The sequence below is a fragment of the Corvus brachyrhynchos genome, unplaced genomic scaffold (genome assembly GCF_000691975.1).
Source record: "Corvus brachyrhynchos isolate BGI_N302 unplaced genomic scaffold, ASM69197v1 scaffold115, whole genome shotgun sequence".
NCBI classification, from domain to species: domain Eukaryota; kingdom Metazoa; phylum Chordata; class Aves; order Passeriformes; family Corvidae; genus Corvus; species Corvus brachyrhynchos.
The window spans coordinates 19,549,521-19,556,405 of NW_008239553.1; the positions used below are offsets into that span (position 1 = coordinate 19,549,521).

At 38.4% G+C, this 6,885-nt stretch overlaps 1 long non-coding RNA gene across 1 annotated transcript in view; it reads left to right on the forward strand.

Annotated features, from left to right (window-relative positions):
* Positions 1 to 6,879, forward strand: part of LOC108448604 — an 8,241-nt gene extending 1,362 nt beyond the window's left edge. Inside the window, exons 2-3 of the long non-coding RNA XR_001864561.1 lie at positions 1 to 3,397; positions 5,030 to 6,879. The exon at positions 1 to 3,397 is cut by the window's left edge and continues 208 nt beyond it. This is a non-coding gene — a long non-coding RNA (uncharacterized LOC108448604). The remainder of the gene's footprint in view (positions 3,398 to 5,029) is intronic.
* The last annotated feature ends 6 nt before the right edge of the window (positions 6,880 to 6,885 follow it).

Genomic DNA, 6,885 nt, shown 5'->3' on the forward strand with positions numbered 1-6,885 from the left:
GGAATGCAGGAAAAAAGCTTACAGTGGATGCACTGATTGTCATGTTAACTAGGTAAATATGTAACTTTTATAAGTGGGAGGTATTTTAAGGTTTTACATATGAAAGAACCACTTTCATGCTTTTCAGACACCAAATGAGAAAAATGTCTATGTTGTTGTTTATTGGGACAGTTCCCATAAATGTATATGCACTCAAGTTGTTTCTAGTCCGTAGAGTACTTCTCTTGACTGCAGTCTGTAAAATCTGCGATGAAGAATGGGAAGAATAGGCCTGTTATCCTGAATTGATACCAAAAAAGGGCAAAAGGAGAGAACTGCATATCTATTCAAGGCAATTATCATCCATTATGAAGACATGGCTGTTCTGCATTCTTCACACAGGCTAAAGAGCCACATACACTTTTGATGAAAAAATAGAACACGTGTGCAGAACAATAGGTTTCTAGAGGATATATTCCATAGTTGTATTCCTTTGCTGTTGTCCAGGACTCCAAAGCACATTCTCCACACCAAGGACCTAAATCCAAAGGTTTTGCATTTTTTTCTTCAAAAGTTGGGCAGAAATTATCTTAAAAAAAGAGATGTGTATACCATAATGTCAAAAATCCTATTACATGAATAAATTTTGATTTGCATTTAAATGTGTTCATATGAATCCATTAACTCATCTTACAATGACAACAAAAGATCTTTTTTCCTGTTTATTTTAGGTGGATAATAACTTGGGCTTTTATTCGGCATCACGTCTTAAGACATGTTTGCTCAACTGACTATTTTCATGCATATATGTTTTAATGCATGATGTAAAGTATTTATCATAGGCATGTAGACCCCATTTCAGAGTCATAGCTTAGAATCCAAGTTTTAGAAGTAAATGTTTACTGTTTTATTAACTTACTATGAGCTCAGTCTGAACTCTCCTAATGTAGTCTCACCTGACTAAATACTGGATTTATAACACTGAGCAAAAGAATAGAGATCTGTTTCTGTTGAAGGCAATTAGGACCTATGAGGAAAATAATGGCTGTTCTGTGTTCTTCACACTGGGGAAAAAAAAAAAAAAGAGCCACATACAATTTTGGTGAAAAAACCAGAGCACAAATGCACAAACAGTAGATTTCCAGAAGAGGTATTTGTTTGCCTTTGTCCAGGATTCTGATAGATATACAAAAGAAAAGCCTATTCTGTCTCTCCAACCTTTAAGGCAAGATTCAGCTACTCTTCCCAGCACACTTTTTTCCCAGCTCTGCCTTTATATCTGGGGAGGGAAGACACAAGAACATACAGTCCTATAATTGTAATTTGTCTTGAAAATATTCCAGCTTGGTAGTTGGTGAATATTCTTTATGTGTATTAGATTAGCTATTTAAGATAATTTCTATATAAGTAAAGTACCTTCACAAGGATAGTTGCAATAGTAGAAGTCAGCATGATCACTGGTGTGATCACTTTGTAATAGTAATCTGTTGCTAAAATGAATGTCTTTCCTGCTCCTTCCCTTGGCATTTGTTGCCTTTAAATCTCCTGCGATGTTTGCAATTTGGAGGAATCTTCTCTTCCTGTGATATTAAAAAACCTACAGTCTCTGACAACATTTTATTAGAGAAGGAAAGGTGCTTGCCCTATAAGAAAGACTGCTTTAAAGCACAATGCTTAGTACTGTTTCTTTAGAAATGCAGTATTTTAGCATATTTTTCTCGTAACACCTAAACTGTCACTATCTGATAGCACAATAACTTGGTTATTGAAATCACCTTGTTATGTTCAGAATTTGACCAGAAATATTGTAGTCAAATGAAGCAATGTATTATTCATGCTTAGTTAGGTCAGCTGAACACATTTCAGCCTCACCGTGTTTGCAATCATCTTGACTAGTGTCATAATATTTTCCATCACCTCTCCCGAGGCACATTTATCACCTTTTTTTTTCCCCCTTTTTAGAAAAAGAAATTCTCAATTATAGCTGTAAAAAAAACAGGCAACTGAAACCCACCCATTTCCTAAAGCTCTATTATCCCTGAGGCATCTGAAACAAAAACATATCAATACCAATTACTTAGCAGAAAGCAATCAAGAAAACCTTCTCACTTTCAAATCTCTCTTCTCCCTGTACTCCTATAACCAATGTGCCTCTAAAAGAAAAGCCTGAGCTGTCTGAAAGCACACAGGGAGACATGGTGATAGCGAAAGCAAGCCTCCTTTATGACCTTGACCCCATGAGTCTTTTGTGGTATCTTCTTCTCACAGCCCTCTCCTGGTTCACCTGTGATAAGTGTAATCTCTTCTCAGCAGCTCCCAATGCTTCAACTCACTGATTTCAACAAGCAAGCAAGCAACAGAAGAGGTGTTGTTCATACAAATCTATCCTCTCCCTTCATCAGGCCGATGCCTGTACTGAAATGAGCTATCATCAGTAAGTCCATAAGAACTGGCACCCACGCCTGCGCAGGACTGGCACCCAGCCTCACAGCAGTATCCTCTGTGGGCTGGAGAGGATGCTGCGGGCAGGCCTGTTGGGGGGCTCCAGCAAAGGCTGCAGGGTGCTGTGGGTGGCTCGGTGCTCTGCTGTGGCCAAGGCTTCTGTAAGGCTGGGCTAGAGCAGCCAGGGGCTTGGGACAGGAGTTAAAAGTGGCTCATTATAAGTGAAATAACAAACTGAAACAATCCTTTATTTCCTTCTCTATGTTCTCTGTGTTGAGCTAGGCAATCACTCCTCAGTATTTAGGTTTCATTAGTATAGATATAGATACAGATATAGATATAGATATAGATATAGATATAGATATATATAGTAAGTGGTAAACGTACTCTGGAAGGTTTGGGTTTTTTTTCCCCTTTTTCTGAACTAATTAATACATGTACGGTGTCTGGCTAGTTTTCTTTTCCAGTTAATTTTTAAAAGGATTATGGATTCCATAATTTTTCTCAGTCTCCCTCTCATGCTCTGTTAGATCTTTCTGCACTCATTTGGGATTTTCCAGTCCCTGGGAGTCATGGGGCTCATACCAGCAGAGTAGAACATAGCAAGGCTTAGAAAAAGGCACGGCTTCATAACACAAAATGCTGAATGTGTGAATTATGTGAATGCTTGATTTTGCATAAGCCAGGTTCACTGCAATCACTGGTCATACTCTTGATGTTTCTTTTGAAATGGTAGATGATCAAAATTATCAAAAATGGTGATCAATGTAGTATTTAATTTAAAAAAATGAATAAAATATTTGTTACAAAAACACAACCCCAAAACCTGAATCCCCAAGGGTGGAGTCGGAGAAAGGTAAAGTTTACTACCTGCTCTTTGTTTTGTCAGGTGTACTGATGATCAGAAAACCAATAATGTTGGTGAGCTTTCCCCTCAATGCCATGGGATTATGCAGTGATGTGGGTCTCTTGGCAAGTAAGTGCATTTATCTAAATTATTCCTATTAGAAACCAAAAAGTCTTCAATAATTTGATATGATGGTGTAAGTATTTATGCTTCTATTTTGCCGTCTCTTCCTGTATACAAATGTTTTTACATGGAGCGCAATGAATTAACGTGAGCATAAATAGCAGAACAATTTCAAAGTATGTGAAGATTTTCTCACAAAGAAGGTGTTGTAACATTGATTCTTAAACTTTATGCAAAACAGTGCCTTTCCCTTGAAGTGAGACAGACCGGGGAGTTCTCCTGTTTAGTTAGGGATGTTGGGGAAGAGGTCTGAAAGGCAGCTTGTAGTAAAATAATATGTGCAGATTTCATGTCCTGCAACCACCAACAGCACATTGATTTTTAGTTCAGTACACTGGTAAGATTGCTTGTTTTGCACTTCCAAGTGCTGCAATGAAAGCAGTGATGGAGGAGCGAGGGCAATTAAGAAAATGCTGTACCCATGAGAAGTACGTGCACTGCTCATCTGATTTGTGGTTTGAAATCCACCAATTCCAGAAGCATGGGGAGATATGCACTTGCCTCTCATTTGGCTTCAGATCACCAGAATCAGATGAAATTGATATTCAGGCTTCTAGAGATATACCAAGTGCTTACTTTGTGTTTATAATCAGCCCTTGAACTATGAGGATATTTCTAAGGGGAAATCTGCTACAGGAAAAGGCTCAAGTAACAATAGTCATTATAAATAACAAATGTTGCAAATCATTAATGTAATGACTTTCTTCTGAGTTTCTCAAGGTTTACTAAGATGTTTCTTTGAAGTGCCTTTCTGTATAATTTACAAAACACTAACCTACTTAAATTATTAATCAGCTTTCATTATTATAGTTTATTTTTATGCCTTCTCTGAGTTACTGTGCTCCCTGTATTCTACTCAGTCATTGAAAAGGCTTTTTGAAAGATTTCTTCTGACAAACATTCACAAATATTTCCGATCTATTTTAATAAAATTTTATATGAAAATGCCTTGACAGAGTTGCTTTCATTTATCTTACTTCATTAGTGACATAAAATCTTAAAGTAGCCCTAGAAATCTAAATATTTTGCTCTCATAAGGGCATAAAACTACCTGTTCTCTCATGGATTTGCAGTTTTCTCACCACTTTCCCTTTGAAACTTTATAAACCTTGCATGTCTTTTTAATATGCATCTGAAACAGTCCATGGATATATCCCTATCCAATAGTTAACATTAAACTGCAAAGTTATAAATTTCATAGAGTCTAGGAAAAACACTGTGTCACAAGTCTGCTTAGAACCCTCCTTGTTGGTTCATTGGACATAATTATTGACTTTTTGTAGCTTTATGCAAAATCAAGGGGTTTAATATGTTGTGCAATACCATAGCAAGCTGCCTACTGCAGCCTGACAGAAGTTTTGCATGCTTCCTGGAAGGCCACAAGCAAAGTAAGTTTCTGCACATCAGTTTCCTCTGATTCTGGTGATCTGATGTGAGGAAATCTATATGAAAATCAATTTTCTGGCTTTACAGTCTTCCTGTGTTACATTAATTTTTGGACGACTATTTAGGATCAGAGGAAGAAGAATTAGCTGATCTAATTCTGCCTGAAAACCTGTTTTGTTTTCTTTCAACAAGGAGTGCTTTTGGAGCTGATGGTGTCTCTTACCAGGGTAACATCACAGGAAACTACTGGTGCCTGTTGCCTTTTGTCTGGCTGCTGTGCATTCTTGTGAAGAGGGTACCTCCACACTCCCTGCAGCCAATGGTGCTGCCAACTGTTTCCAGCTGAGGCACTCCTTGCTGGCCTTGCACGCTTCAGGTTTGAGCTTGCTGGGAAAAACTTCCTGCTATTCCCAAGCCTATTTACCTTACTGAGTTTTTTTTAAACTAAAATCAGGATCAAAGTAATTTATACAATCAATTCCTACATGAGAGATCTTATATGTGATGGACCTTTATGAAAATTCTCTAATATTAACGCTTATGGTAATTAATAACTAAGCAGACTTTCAGAAGGATACAGATTCAAATTTAATTTAAAGATTCCTTTAAGTTTGTGTTAAGCTAAGAAATCTCAAAAGATTTTTATCATATGAATACAAGCTTTTAATTCTGCTAATGCAAAATGGGACTTTAATACTCCAAGGTATTTATTTTCAACCCCCCCCCCCCCAAAAAAAACAACCTCAAAATCAGGCAATTCAAATTAAAATTCAGTTCTGGTTATATGCTTGTTTAGCTTGCCTTTTGGTCCTTTTTTTTTTTTTTTTTTTTTTAAACTGGGATGTGACTGAAAAAACTCTTGCGCAAATGCTGTGATTACAATGCCAAATAATTTTACATTTCTTTAATGTGGACCTACCTAAGGTAAGTATTTTGGGAAATATTCTCGTATAAGGCAGTGTCCATACTAGGTTGTTCAGCCAAATATAACACAAACAGTTTTAGCTAGTTAGAATTTTCTCAAAAATTCAAGTTTACAGGCAATGTGTCTTTAGAAAAGATCTAATTTTGTAAAACTTTTAATTTCCTAATTTTCAGATGTAATATTTAAGATGTTGTCTTGGGGTGACATATGCACAGATGTGCACGCAGTATGTAAAATTGCACAGAATGAACCATATTGTTATTAAATATTATGATTACAAATATAACACTCAAAACTTGGACTGTGCCAAGAATGAGGTTGCTAGCAAAATATTAATTTGTTCCTTTGTATGCATACATATAAACTATTTTTAGTAATAAATCATGCACAGAATATGCATTTCTGTGTGCACAGAAATAAGGTGTATGTGCATGATGACTAGAGATGTCCTGTTCCCTAAGGTGGATAGAATAGATTAGCACCTACTTACTAGCTCTTTTATATGTTCCATGCCTCACCTGCCACTGCTTGAGGAAACCCAGCCCCAGGGGCAGGAGCACAAAGCTCCTCAACTCTATCCCTGTGGGTTTACGTACAACCCTGGAGGGCTCTGAGAGTGGGAGGGGGATTTCATCTCCTGCAAGCCATGTGGGGACCCCTCCGAGTGCCTGTGCTGCCTTGGGTTGCTTTAACCCGACTTCCAGGCTGTCCAGTGCCTGGTAGGCCCTGCGAAGGAATGTCCTACAGTGATTCCCAAGCTATCCAGGGCCTGGTATCCCCTGTGAAGGAATGTCCTGCGCCTTGTCCCACAAAGGCGGGTGTCACACCTGCCGGCTGCGAGAGGCCCCACTGCAGTGCTCTTTCTCTTTTTAATGACTGACAAACCAAAGAAGTACTCTGTTACACCGGCTAAATCTAGGAAATGTTGTGAAATTTACAGGTGGCCAGGCAGGAGAGGACCTGGGGGCACAGGATTGACCAATACAGCATTTTGGCATCTTTTAATTTCATCCCAGTCATCCGCCAGTTTCTTCCCCGGGAGGCAGCGCTGCTGGCTGTAGGTTTAGGGTAGGCCCCAGCTTAGGCTGGCCCCCACCCGCCAGAGCCGGTGGCCCGGGATCAA